This window comes from Mustela nivalis, assembly GCF_964662115.1.
Source record: "Mustela nivalis genome assembly, chromosome: 7".
Taxonomy (NCBI): Eukaryota; Metazoa; Chordata; class Mammalia; order Carnivora; family Mustelidae; genus Mustela; species Mustela nivalis.
Genome location: NC_139026.1, coordinates 71,668,170 through 71,683,561, shown reverse-complemented (window position 1 = coordinate 71,683,561; position 15,392 = coordinate 71,668,170). Strand labels below are relative to the sequence as shown.

The 15,392-nt window shown below is 38.9% G+C and overlaps 1 protein-coding gene across 4 annotated transcripts in view; it reads left to right on the top strand.

Annotated features, from left to right (window-relative positions):
* The window catches only part of IRAG2 (inositol 1,4,5-triphosphate receptor associated 2), a 185,810-nt gene that overhangs the window by 4,042 nt on the left and 166,376 nt on the right, over positions 1-15,392 (top strand). For 3 of the 4 annotated variants that reach the window (XM_082738460.1, XM_082738480.1, XM_082738478.1), the window contains 2 exons: positions 351-429; positions 13,720-13,754. The gene's annotated coding sequence lies outside the window, so the exon portion shown is untranslated. Of the gene's footprint in view, positions 1-350; positions 430-3,293; positions 3,408-13,719; positions 13,755-15,392 lie in introns of all 4 variants that reach the window. The other variant, XM_082738479.1, reaches the window with a different exon arrangement.

Genomic DNA, 15,392 nt, shown 5'->3' with positions numbered 1-15,392 from the left:
GTCTACGGAAAGGGGGTAATGAGGAGTGATTGCTAATGGGTACAGAGTTTCTTTTGAGGGTGATTAAAATGTTCTAAAATTAGATTGTGGTACTGGTTGCACAACTCTGTGAACATACTAAAAACCAGTGTATAATACCTTTTAAATATATGAATTGTATAATACATGAATTCTATCTCTGTAAAAATGTTATTTTTTAAAATCAAGTAGTAAGTAGTAAGTTTTATAAGAAAATAACACATGGTAAGGGAAAAGAGCATGATAGGGCAATAGACCTGAATGGATTAATATGTAAATTCTAGAGCATGCCTGTCAATGACTTCCTAAGGATGCTTTTGATATTGTTACAGGGTTAGAGGGTTCTTGTCTGGCAGAACCGAAGTATGAATCTCACAGAAACAAAAGGGTGAAGTCATTTATTAAGAGAAGGTGAGAACAGAAAGAAAGCTCTCTAGAGGGAGAGAGGTCTCCAGTGGGTTGCCACAGAGGGCTTTTATGGTCAGGTTTTTATAGAAATCTGACCAAGGAACTTAAATCTTCTTGTTACCACCAAGATATTGCCACAATTACTTCTCCCTCAAATATCTTGTCTCTGATATTTAAGACAAACCAGGTGGTCTGGTTATGTTCCCTTACTTCTGGTTTCATTAATCCTCAGCATTTCTGGGATTTCTGTAAGCCTGAGCATGTAGCCCCCACCTATCTCTCTCGGGCCTGTCCCTTACTCATTCCTCCCCTTTGCAGTAATAACTCTAACTGCCCTTAGGGAATGGAACAACCTCTCTGGCTGCTTCCCACGGAATGAGGCTGCTGAGGCTGCCGGCGGTGTGGCAGTTAGAATCTATTTACAGGTAGGTCCAGGGGCCTGCAGTGTGGCTCTAGGGGGCGTGATGGACAGTAAATGGTACGTGCATCACCACATGCAAAAGGATGTGCATAAAGTAAGTAGTAGGCTCAAAATTATGATCATAGCCCTTAGATAAGGATCCCCAATCACCAAGTTGGTTAAATAGACCAATGGGCATCCGTATTTTACTCACTTGATCCCAAATGTCCTCTATGAAATGGGACATGTTGTAGGAGTTACCTGTAATGTTAAAACAACACATGGGAAGAACCTCCTCACACCCCAAATGATGTAGCAGTAGTAGATAGTAGCCGCCCAGTTCTGGAGAAGCCCCACTCTGGCTTGACTTAATTCTGCATTGAGTACATCTAACATCTGTGAGGTGTCATTTAAGGCTCGACTAAGAAGATACAAACTGTTTCAGTTATTTCCATTGTAAACCTGTTGTCGTGCCTGGAATTCCTTGGATGGTGGAGGCAAAAGCTATGGTTCCTCCTTCAGACATGAGGATAACATTATTGTCGTAATCAGGAGGCGGGTAGGACAAGTCTCTATTCACCAGCATCTAGTAGGGTGCTAACAGCTAATTGGATGGAAAAGTTTATTTTGCCTCTCTGATTGGTCATTTAAGTTAGTGAAATGGGGAGAACTTGTGGCCTTTTTGGAAAGATAATATGTTAAAGGAAAACATTTAAAACATATTATCTGATCCTGTGAATCCGTGTAAGAGTCAAGGGCATCCCTAGAGTTAAACTGATAATCTCAGGTGTGAAGGTAGTACATTTAAAGGCCTAGGTGACCTAGATTATAGTCCATAAAATGGTTAAATTTATCATATGGGTTACCTAATAAGGGGATTACATGCCCTTATATTAAGAACCGGAGATCTTTAATTGTTTCACATAAATAAGTGGGAGGGCCCTTGAAGGAGGCTGAGGGATCCTCTTGAATGCCCATAGAGCAACAGGCACAAAAACTCTCTATACAGAGTTTTGGGGCAATTTTTTTGAAGCTGACCTCAAGTTGTCTAGTTTAGGCAAAAGCAAACATTTAAAGACAATCAGAACTAGAATTTAACATCCACAAAGGTGGGTTATTGAAATATAAATTTATTCATGTTTAATCAGAGATAGTCAAATCAGGACTGATTTGCATGCAAAACAAGTCCAGTTTAAACAAACCTGGCCTAATCCATAAGCTGAACAAGAAGAGCAATTGGCCATATAGATTTGTTTTTATCTTATTTTATTTATTTATTTGAGAGAGGCAAAGAGAGAAAGGGAGAACATGAGCAGGGGGAGGGGCAGAGGAAGAAGCAGACTCCTTATCCATTGAAACTGGGATCATGACTTAGCTGAAGGCAGAGGCTTAACTGAGCCACCCAGGGGCCCCAGCCCTGTAGCTCTTTTAAAGTCGGCTTTGCAATCAATCAATCAATCAATCAATCAATAAAGTATGCTTTGCTGAAACTTTTATAAGGAATCTAGATTGAACTTCTAGTAGAGTCTCTAGGCCAGAAGCAAAGCCAAGTACTTGCCATCAGACATGCCTGCAATATCTGTAGGTTTGGGGAAATTCTTCACAAAGTCCCCAGTACATCCTGATGTTCCTATACCTGCCAGGAAGTGACATTCTTTGCTCACCTGGTGAGGCTGCCAAGAGCTCTGTAGGCAAGGGATCAGGCCAACAGTTCTAAGGAGATTTATGGCTCCATGTTTCATAAAGTCAACCGTAGTTCCCTAAAGCTGTCTGGTCGTATCTGAATCTATTCATGTCTCTCTCAAATATGACATTTCAGTCAAAGTCTTGGTAAAATAACCAATGTTTACAAGGATATCCTGTTACAGGGAGAACAGATTATTATTGACTGAACTTATGTAAATGACTATGATTGCCATGGAAGAAAGAATACTTACTGAGACTTTTTAAATTTCAGAGGGTTCAGGTAGAGAGAAAAGTTAAATGAATTTGTTCACAAAGGAATACTTTATCATATTTCTACAAGTCATAGATATCTTTTTTTTCCTTAAACATTTTATTTATCTCACAGACAGAGATCACAAGTAGGCAGAGGCAGGCACAGAGAGAGGAAGGGAAGCAGGCTCTGTGCTGAACAGAGAGCCCGACGCGGGGCTCGATCCCAGGACCCCGAGATCATCACCTGAGCCGAAGGCAGAGGCTTTAACCCACTAAGCCACCCAGGCGCCCCAAGTCATGGATATCTTAAGAGAAAGTTTCCTTAATCTGCAAGAGCGAACATTAAAGATCTAGCAATGTTTCAAGCAAGAGTCACAAAACTATAATAATCTTTTTAGTTCGTTTAGTCCCATATTACTAATTCTTGTTCTTTTTGAATGCAGCATTTAGTTTTGGAAATTCTTATGCATTTTAGTTTTATGATCTTAAAGATATTGAATCCCTATATTTATCCTAAAATTCCTTTCAGTCATCTCCTTGAAGATGAGATTTTACAAGAAGTAAGAACAATTATAAATAACAAGAACTCAGAAATGGACTTTGTATCTGAGGTCATTATGATACAATTGACAAGGAAATTCAGGTATTTCTATGACACATTACACTTCAATAATCAAAATATTGGGTGATGATGACCTTATACCGGAAGGCAACATACCAAATAAACAAGCCTAATCAGTCAACAAGACTTCATTTATAATTTAAATCTTGGGGAAGTTTGTTAAAATTTAGAAAGACTTTTTTCTTTTTTTTAAGATTTTATTTATTTGTTTGAGAGAGAGAGAGCATGTATTCATGGGCAGGCATGCACGTGGGGGAGGCAGTGGGAGAGGAAAGCCAACTCCCTACTGAACAGGGAGCCTGAGGCCTAGCTCAATTCCAGGAATGAAGGCCAATCTGAAGAAAGGCAGGCAGAGACAAGCCCCCCTCCACCACCAAGAGGAAACCACCCTTAAGGGGATCTTACACCACCCTGGAAAGGTAGACATTCCCACGTAGACAAAAACCTGATTGGGTGACAGACACATGGGGATTAATCAGATTAAAGCAGGCCGTGGCAAAGAGCCCATAAAACCCCTGGACGTAATAGGAAATCAGCACCCCTCTCACGTCTCCTCCTTTGGGAGCTTTATACTTTCACTCAATAAACTTCACTTTTTTTTTTTTTAAGTAAATTTTTAAAGTAAATTTTTTTAAAGTAAATTTAATTTCAATTAGCATATCATGTATTATTGGTTTCTGAGGTAGAGGTCAGTGATTCATCAGTCTTATACAATACACAGTGCTCATTACATCTTGTGCCCTCCTCAATATCTATCATCAGTAAGCTTTTATATAAATCAACAAAAAAATGTTTTCTCATTGTGTTATGTTAGTCACCATATAATACATCATTAGTTTTTGACATAGTGTTCCAAGATTCATTGTTTGCATATAACACCCAGGGCTCCAGGCAATCCGTGCCCTCCTTAATACCCATCACCAGGCTCGCCCATCCATTTACCCCCCTCCCCTCTAAAACCCTCAGTTTGTTTCTCAGAGTCCATAGTATCTCATGGTTCATCTCCCCCTCCAGTTTCCCACCTTTCGCGTTTCCTTTCCTTCTCCTAATGTCCTCCATGTTATTCTGTATGTTCCACAAGTAAGCAAAACCATATGATAATTGACTTTCTCTGCTTGACTTATTTCACTCAGCATAATCTCCTCCAGTCCCAGCGATGTTGATGTAAAAGTTGAGTATTCATCATTTCAGATAGCTGAGTAATATTCCATTGCATATATGGACCGCATCTTTATCCATTCATCTGTTGCAGGGCATCTCTGCTCTTACCACAGTTTGGTGATTGTGGCCATTGCTGCTATGAACATTGGCATACATATGGCCCTTTTTTCTCTACATCTGTATCTTTGGGATAAATAACCAGTAGTGCAATTGCCGGGTCATGGGGCAGCTATATTTTTAATTTTTTGAGGAGTCTCCACACTCTTCTCGCAACTTGGCTGCACCAAGTTGCATTCCCACCAACAGTGTAAGAGGGTTCCCCATTCTCCACATCCTCTCCAACATTTGTTGTTTCTTGCCTTGTTAATTTTGGCCATTCTAACTGGTGTGAGGTGGTATGTCAATGTGGTTTTGATTTGAATTTCTTTGGTGGCTAATGTATCATCAGTAAACTTTGCTTTGCTGCCTACCACTCTTCATCTGCTCTACCCCTTCATTGTTCAAAGTGCTGTGACCAAGAACCATGGGCACTAGAGGAAACAAAATTCTTTAACACCATGACCTCACCCAAAGACAGACACACTCAACCAACCGACTGAGCCACCCAGGCACCCCAAAACCTTAGAAAGTTTTAAAGCACATGACTAAATAGGATTAGGGATTATTAAAGACCTAATAAAGGCAAAATATAGAAACTGGGTTTTCTGGAGAAAGAAAAGAGGAAAACAACTTTTTTTACATTTTCTTATCAAGAACAGACCAACAGTTCAGGAAACCTTTGTCTTTTTAATCTAGAGAAAGCAGACTTTCAGTCTTAATAGCAATGTGCTTTTAAAAATCCATTAACTTCAATCTTCGTCCATCCTGATCACACCTAAAATTCCTTTCCAAAGATTCCCTTCCCAAACCTTCTACAAATTGCCTTTGCATTCAGGTTTACATTCATCCCAAGCAATTTCTTTCCAGACAACTATCGCATTTAGGACAAAATTACCTTTAACAAAAATGCACTCCCATTCCTTATATCTTTCTTACATATCTCCCACTTTTCTCCATACACAGTTGCTTCCCTTATTTCCATCAGCCTTAATTCCATTTAGCAGAATTTTAACTCTTAAAAACTTAAGTCTCCAGTGAAAACTAAGTCAGAACCAACTGTGAACTGTTGGACCTGAACGCTTTAGGTGGCGAATTTACGAACTAGTTAAGCACACAAGCAGGTTTACCAACAGCCCCAAATATCCTTAGTGTCTTTGCAATAATAAGTCAAAAGCACAAACTTATGTTCAGTAATCAATGCTTTAGCACTTTATCCTATTTGGAAAAGACCCAAATGTCCAGTGAATTTAATCTTACTTATCACCCAAGTAAAACTTTATTTTAAAATAAAGACTTTGAAAGCTACCATAACAATTACCTATGAAAACTTAAAGACAGACAATTGTCCATGATTTTAAGTCATCTTTTTGCTAACAAACTGCAACAGAGATAATATGAGCTTATTTAACCTTCAGTAAATCTTGGTAGAATAAAAGTTCCACATTTAATACTGATAACTTTAAAGACATATCTATCTTCATTAAACCAATGAACTTAAGTTAGCTTAAATACCAAATTATATTCCACCTGGATCCTTTGTTAAAAGTCATTTTGTTTCCCATTGTTCATTTTTACCTGAGACCCCCTCTTGGGGGAGTCTGAGGTGGGTGGTGTAGGCAGGTGCATCCAGGGTGTTGTGGAAACGGGGAGGGGAAGGCAGAAGAGGCAGAGGGCTGCTGGAAGGCGGAGAGAGAATGTTTGTTCCTGGTCCCAAAAGTCTGTCACCGCAGACAAATGAGCAGACACAGATTTTTGTTGGTTTGTTTTTCCAACAACAAGTGGAATTAGGCAGTCTGTGTCCAGCCGGAGAAAACAGAAAACATGCCCCAACAGAAAGGGAATTTTGGCAGCTGCCTGGGAATATTCTGTAACATCTCCATCCTGAGGTAGACTAATCAGAGACAGTTGGTTCCAATTATAGCCACTAACCCAGGAAATGAATGAGGGAGAAACCCCCACATCCTTTAGGAGGAACAGTGAGGAGGAGAGAGTCAGTGCCCCCTTAGTTAGGGAGGGCCTGTGTTTCCTGCAGCAATCTGGGTTTATTCTGAGGAGCCTATTTGGGCAATTATCACCTAATATGTCAGAAGGCCATTTTTAGCCAGACACATTTGGGCAGACATACTCTGCAAGAGGCCTTTAGGCCGGAGTCCTGATGTAAGACCCTGTTTTCTGCAGAAGAGATCTAACTGATAGATCCCATTGAGGCCATGTCGTGCTACCAGAGCTCAGTCCTTTCCTAAATTTTGAAATCCAAATTGTTTCCAGTGGATTAAAAGGCATCCCAAAGGGAGAGTCCTTAGAAACTGAAGAAGAGACCTGCCTTGGAGGTCGTGCCACCAAGGTCACGCCTTATTTTACTTTGCCTTGAAGAACCTGGCCATTTTTAGCCCATGCAAGACGATAGAAAATTTTTACAAGGGGAAAATACCCAATTTTGCTGTACAGAGTCCAGAGGAGTCCACGTGAAGGAGAGCCTCTTTCCCATCTCACGATTCTGGTACTACCCCGCACCTGTCCTAGAGCGGCGGCTATGAAGGCATCCCTGCACATCAGCTCTCTGTCCTTTAGCCAAGGCGTCCTTTGGTGATCTGACCTACAGTGAGAGAGTGGCTTAACACCCCCAGGATGCTGGAAAGTCTGCCTGGCAGGAATAGCCACTTGACCTGTACCCAGGACCCCACCCCCTTCCTCTGGACTAGCACGGAGTGAAATATGTTAGGTAGTTCAACCATAGTCAGGGGTGCAAACTTGGAGTTCTCATAGGGACCCCTCATTCATTTTGTTCACACCCTATTAAATGTTTGGCTTATTTTTGGCAGTAAATCCCCTAAGCCTCCTTTCTCCTATATACTTGATGACCCATCAGTAGATGAGGCCCAAGTACAGAATCCCCAGAGAAAAGGAGAACCCAATTGAGAAAAAAAGTATAAGATCAGAGAATAAGTGAGCTGCATAGGATGGGGCCAACACTCCCTTCCCACAAGGAAGGGGGATTTGACCGAGTAGTTCCCAGAAGCCTGTTACTTGAGTTGTCATGTTGAGTCTTTAAGACCAGTGGCCAAGCAGGTCGCTCTTACATGGCCAAGTGGTGCTGCGTGTTTTATCAGAGAGGAGGACTAAACAAGGGAGATAAGTCTCTCAGGACATAAGGACAGAGGCCACATTCCTCATCTTCCAATGGATGAAGTGGGATGAACCAGAAATGTTGCAGGATTCTTGTCTTGTGAGGCTGAAAAATGAATCTCACAGACAGAAAAGGGTGAAGTGTTAGTTTATTAAGGGAAGGTGAGAACGGAAAGACAGTTTTCTAGAGGGAGAAGGGTCACGAGTGGGTTGCCACAGAGGGATTTTATGGTGAGGCTTTTATAGAAAATTGACCAGGGAACTTAGATCTTGGTGTCCCCATTGATAGCACCGTGTTTTCTTCACCTTCGAATGTCTTACCTCTGATATTTAATAAAACAAACCAGGTGGTCTGGTTATGTTCCTTTATCTCTGGTTTCATTAGGCCTCAGCATTTCTGAGATTTTGTGAGCCTGATCATGTAGCCCCCTACCTGCCTCTCCCTATCTAGCTCTGCCTGTCCCTTACTCAATGTTAGCAACAGAGGGAGAAAGGGGATATAAGGAGCTTTAAGAGAAACTTAAAGTGAAAGAGGAATTAGGGACTTAACATCCACAGAAGGATATAAGAATGATCTGGCTATGTCTGCTCTCCCATGTTGAGAGGACGGTCCCACATTCTCCCTCACTGATACATGTAAACTCCTAAAGCCTCCCTCTAAGACACCAAAAATGCTTTTATTTTTTTTCAAATGAAGAAGGTCATCATCAACCAAGATTTTGGGGGGTTCTTTTTGGTTTTTTAAAATTATTTATTTGAGAGCAAAAGAGAAGGAGGAAGAGAGAGAGAGAGAGAGTGAGCAAGCATGAACAGGGGAGAGGGAGAAGAGAAGCAAACTCCCTACTGAGCAGAGAGCTCCATGCAGGGCTCCATCCCAGGACTTTGAGATCATGACCCGAGCCTAAGGCAGATGCCCAACCGACTGAGCCTCCCAAGTGCCCCTCAGCCAAGATTGGTAACCTGCCAGCAGTACTACACTTCAAGAAAGTCACAGTTAAGAGATATTAAAGGCTGCTGAATTCTCAAAACTTGAAGTATTCCATATCTTTACCAGTAGGCAGTGCCTGGAACTGCACTTGAGGAAGACAGAATTTTAACAGTCCCCAGAGACACTAACTTTGAGATGGACTTCAGAGCCCCAGAGCTCTATTTTGTCATCATTGTTATGAACAAGGTCTGTTGTAATCATTATGAAAATTCTATAACAATTACTTGCATAATTTCTCTTCTGAATCTTATTAAATCTTATCTAGAGGAAGGGAAACACAAATGTTCTTAGTTCCTTGGACTTGGGAAAAAGAATGAATAGAATGTAATGATGCTTTCTGTCAGAAAGTGTAAAATTCTACTTTACAAATTTAGGGGGACAGAATCATTCCTCTCTTTATTTCTCAAAATGAAAAATATTGCAAAGTTTTATCTTTTTTATATTTCATATGCACATGAAATATATGTACACATGTATTTTATATATTCTGTAGAATATATATATATATATATATATATATATTCTAGTACTTAATCCCCATGTTAAATTAGACTTAATATATCAGAGAGAGTTGGCTACCTCATTAAAAATAGGAGAAAATCAAGTTGGATGATTCCTTATGCCCAGGAGTGGTGGTAACCCAGGAAAAAACCCAAAGGTAAAAACCCAAAGACTTCCCACTGACCATGGGAGTCATTGCCACTAAGTAACTGCCACGAAGTAACTTAATAATCTTTGGGTAAACTATTTCTGGCTAAAGAGGAAAAAAAGATTAATGTTTACAACTCTTTCACACATTGTTTTTAGTTTGATTTTTCTTCAAATCAGACCCAAGTCCAGTCCTACAGCAATCTCCAAACTAAGTTAAGAGAAGATCAAGGGGCTATTTAATAAATGATCTTCAATCAGATGACATAGATTAGGGGAAAACACGGGTTTACATCCAGACATGTATTTGTATCTCCAGTTGCACTGATTTGTAATATACAAGCTTTAGCAAGTTATTTAATCTCTCTGAAATGCAGATTTTTTTAAATCATTAATATAAGGAAGGGAATAGCTAATTTGGAAGTATGTTTTAAGAGACACGAGCTAATACATGTATAGTGCCCAGCATTAGAGGCGTCCTTATACACCCCATGTATCTCCTATAAATCCTTCAACCCCAGTCACCATCGAATAAGTATCAGCTGTTCATTTTCTGTGAGTAATAAGGGTGTAAAATGAAGATACAACAAAAGATACTCTAGAATATTGAAACCACATCACTTATTAACCAAGAAAAAATTCTGGGGTGCCTAGCTGGCTTACTGGGTGGAGTGTATGACTCTTGATCTTGTAATTATGAGTTCAAACCCCACATGTGGCACTGAGTTTATTTAAAATTGAAAAATTAAAAACAAAAAAAAAATCTCAGGAGAATTTATGGAACCTTTCTTCCAGATTGTTTTTCTAAAGATTTTTATTTTTTTATAATACTTTTTAAAAATAATACTTATACCCAATGTTGGGCTCAAACTTACAACCCCAAGATTGAGAGTTGCATGCTCTACCAACTGAATCAGAAGGCACACCTCTTCCAGATCCTTTAAAAAGAAGTTAGTTTTCATCTCTGTTGAAAGGATGTTGTAAATCTTCCCGCTAGTTCTCTATAGCTTCTCAGGGTACCTTCCAAACTAACTCATAACTCTGGCCACTCTCTCCTTGAAAGCTTTCCTTCCATGATACTGTGCTATTCTGAATTTCTCCAGTCTGTCTAGCAGGTCCTTTTTCCTTTATTATAATCCCAACTCTTTTTTCTTCTTTTTCTCATGCCTTCTAGCTCTAGGCAAGATAGTGATCCCACCTGTATCTGACTTGAAATCTCCTTGATTTATGCTCTGTCCCTAGGTGATTTCAACTGTCACATCTAGTCTGATGATTTTACAAAACTAAGCCTCTAATTCTAATGTTTGTCCTGATCTCCAGAACTTTATTTCCAAAGACCCATATCTGGTTCATCACTGTTACTTCAAGCCCAACTGGTCCAAGTTCAAGCACATAATCTTCCCTCTTCAGCCTGCTCATCCTCTTGTCTTCCTTATTTCTGCTGATGCCATCAATATCCTCCCAATCATCCAGGCTCCAAACTTTCATACAGTTCATGTCTTCATGAATAGCATTTAAAGTAGGAGAGAAAGCTAGGAGCCTCCCACACCCAACTATCACCAAGCTTTCCCAGCTCTATCCCCACATGCTCTCCTAGTCTTCCCATTCTGTCCCCGCTCTCGTGCCCTACTTTAGTCATTTTGTTATGCCTCCCCCTGAATTACTCTTATGCCTTTCCAACAGCCTTCAATTTCTCCTCGCCCCAATCCACCCAACACAGGTGATCAGTAATCTTCCTAGCCCTCAATTCTGATTGATTTTCCCCCTATTCAAAAGAATGTTGGGGTGTCTGGGTGGCTCAGTAAGTTAAGCCTCTGCCTTTGGTTCAGATCATGGTCTCATGGTTCTGGGACTGAGTCCCTCATCAGGCTCTCTGCTCAGTGGGGAGCCTGCTTCTCCCTCACCCTGCCTGCCTCTTTGCCTACTTGTGATCTCTCTGTCAAATAAATACATAAATAAAATCTTAAAAAAAAAACCAAAAAGAATGTAACTTGCACTCATTTGCCTTCACATGAGCCGGACTGGAGTGCATATTGTGTGCCTACACACACCAGAAATCTTCCATCATTGCTTTTACATAACACTACTTGGAATTTCTTTTCCCCGAGCTTGCTTGCCTCAATGATATCTAATCTTCAAGATCCATTTCATCTACTATTGTCCTCTTACAGACTTTCCTAAAGACTTGCTGTAGAGACCCTTGGTTCTCAAATGAGAGTAGACATTTTCACATGATGCCTTTTCAATCCCATTGTGTCCTCTTCTACCTCTTAATAACTCTTTAGATATTGTTCTACCTCAGGATTTCACCCTTTGTCCTCAACTTTTTTCCCATTTATTTTAAATGCTCTCCATAGGTGAGTTCAGCTCCTCTTCAGCTGATAGTGTTAGTTAACTACCCAAAGATCTTTTTCCCCCTCCCTCCCCCAACTTTCTTCTTCTAACAAAACCATGATTTTTTTCCTAGGGTGGGGATATGCTTAGTCCTGGGGGATGAATAATTACTAATCTAAAGCAGCAATGACAATCTCATTTTACTTTTCAATATACCTGTTTTCCCATACTCTCTTGAGCTAGGGAGGACCAAGGAATCAAGTTCTAATCAATAAGACCTAAGGGGACATATCTAAATGCTTCTAAGAATGATTGCACCTTCTAATCAGAAAACAACAAAAAAATCAGGCAAGGAGAGCAGGCTCGTTCCATTCCCTTCTCCAATTTAAAATTTTGTTTGTAGATGTATGTTTCAGGGATCTGCCAACAGCCATCCTGCAACCGTGAGTGACAAACCCAAGATCAAAAACCAATTATATTGAAGATGGCAAAGCAGAGAGAGAGCCTGGGCTCTTGAGCCCCCTTGCCAAATCCAGAATCACCCACCTTCAAAACTTCTGTTTTATGATATAATTCAGTGTCATTACTGTCTTGTCCCTATTGGTCAGGTATTTTATTACTACCACTGAAAGCATTCCTTACCTTCAACACCTATACTGCAGTGCCACTTGCTTCAAGAACACTTTACTCATATTTCTCATGTACATTCCCATGTGTTTGATCCAGAGGCATTTCCAACTCAGTAGGAAATTTTTATCTTATGTATAATTAACTTATATTTACTCTCAAACCCTTTTCTCAACAAACACACACACACCCAAACAGGCCTACCATATGTTGCATGCTTCATAAACTCCTTGCATTTCCTATCTTTCTTAGTAACAGTACTCTTTAACTATTAGCCCAAACAATTGCCAGTCAACTTCAGATCCTATCTTTCCTTCACTCTCCACCAATTTCATCATTTTTAATTTCTATATATTTTTTTCTTTTTTCTCAAATTTTTCTCAAATTTGTCTTTTGCTCTTAACACTCATTAGAATGCCTTACTTCGAACCTTCATCTCCTGGCTGGACATTAGCTGGTGTCTGTGACATCTGGACATATTAACCTGTCTTGATCTTATTTTCTTTACCTGTGAAATGGGGATTAAGAACCCTACAGCTGTCATGAGGACCAAAAGAGCTAATACATGTAAAGTAATTAGAATGTACCCAGCACATAGTAAGTGTTCAGTAAACATTAGCTATTGTTATTGCCTTCAATTTCTCCCATCTAATGTTTGTTTTGTTTTTTTATTCTGTAGGATGTTTTCTATTACCTAAAACAACTTTTCACTAAGTCACCCCTGCCCAAATATTCTCTGCTTTAGTCAAACCAATTTACTGGTAATCCTAAATCAAGTTAGGTCCAGTCACTCTCCTATATGGCTTCTCAACACTATCATTTACCACCTGCTCAGACCCTTCATTTCAAAATACCTGAAGACCTCCTAATATGGTTCATAAGTTTGTCTCCTTCTAAGATCTTGTCATTTCCTTAGGTCTTCAAATGAGGACTAACACCCTAAGATCTGGATAATCTTTATTTTTACTCTTAAGGAATCCATTCATTTACACAGTTATACCCTTGACTCTTTATAAAGATGCTTACCCCAGGCTGCATCCCAGATCTGCTGAGTCAGAACTGCTGGGAGGGAAGTGTAGGGGTAAGGCTACAACTTTTGCATTTTAGTAAGTGCCTGAGCCATTATATGCATACTGCCCTTTGACACAACTGAACTAGACTTTCTCATCTCCCAGAGCTACTACACCTCTAAAATTTTGATTAAAACAAGGTTAATAACATCAAAAACTAATTATGTACTATATGTTGGCTAATTGAACATAATAAAAAAAGTTTAAAAAATAAAATAAGGTTAACAGAGGCCTAATGTTACATTACAATGTCTCATATTCATCTTATCTCATCATATAGGCATGTTATCATCTGACATCATCACAAGAAGAAAGGTGAGTAAAATACAATAAGGTATTTTGAGAGAGTGTACATTCACATAACTTTTATTACATCGTATAACATCGTATTGTTATAATCATATAATAAAAATGTAGTATATGTAGGGCTTGGTTCTATCTGTGGTCTGAGACATCCACTGGGCGGCCTTGGAATACGTTTCCTGTGGAATGAGGGGACCGCTGCTTTTAGTTCTTTGATTTTATTCATCAGAATTTTGTAGTTTTCCTTAGGTAGATCTCGTATATATTTTGTTAATTTTATACCTTAGTACTTCATTTTGGACTGCTAATATAAATGGCATTACATTTTAAAATTTCAAATTCCACTTGTTCATTGCTGGTATACATTGGTTCAAAGCAATTGACTTTTTAATATTAATCTTGTATCCTGAAGCCTTGCTTATAATCACGTAGTTTCAGGACTTTTTTTTAATAGATGCTTTTGGATTTTCTACATAAATGATCATGTCATCTGTGAACAAAGACGATTTTATCTTCTTTCTCAATCTGTATAACTTTTTTTTCTTTTCTTACTGTATTATCAAGATCTTCCAGTACAATGTTGAAAAGGAATAGCAAGAGACAACATCCTTGCTTCGTACCTGATTTTGGTGAGAAGTCTTTAAGTTTCTCACCATTAACTATAATATTATCTGTAGGATAATCTTTATCAAGGTGAGAAAGTTCTCCTCTATTCCTAGTTTCCTGAGAGGATTTTATTATTATTATTATGAATGGGAATTGGATTTTGTCAAATATTTTTCATACTTCTATTGACATGATCATGTGGTTTTTCTTGTTTCATCTGTCAATATGATGGGTTATATCAATTGATTTTCAAATATTGTACCAGCCTGACATACTTGGGATAAATACCACTTGGTTGTGGCATATAATTCTTTTTAGGCTTTTTTGGGATTTGATTTGATTTTTTTGAGGATTTTTGCATCTATTTCATAAGAGATATTGGTTTGCAGTTTTCTTGTAATGTCTTTGGTTTTGGTAGTAGGGTAATTCTGGCCTTATAGAACGAGTTAGGAAGTACACCCTCTGTTTCTATCCTCCAAAAGAGATTGTAGAAAATTAGTATAATTTATTCCTTAAATGTTTGTTAGAATTTACCAGTGAACCCATCTGGATGTAGGAAGGTTATTAATTATTTGTTCAGTTTTCAAAAAATAGATATAGGCCTGTTCATATCATTATTTCTTCTAATTGAGTTTTGGCAGATTGAATCTTTTAAGAAATTGCTCCAGGTCCTATTTTTAAAGACATATATTCTAATTTATTAATGCTTTATAATCAAATTTATTAATATTTTAGCTTTCATCAAAAAGAGGTAGACTATTCTCAATGATAGACATACAAGCATCTGAGAATTTGTACTTTCAGTTCTCATTCACAGGTAGAAGTGAAAAGCCAACACAGAAACACAAAACTCCCTGTTTAGATCTCAAAGAGCTATTCTCCTTCCCAGTGGATGTAAAATACTTTCTTAATTGATTTGTGCCCACAAATAGATGAACAGAGAAACAAAGCAGGCTAACAGACCCTATTCTCTGTCTGTCTCATTTCACCCAACAGAAAATTGATCCTCATCTTCATGAGAGAGATTACCAAAGGAGCAGGTGA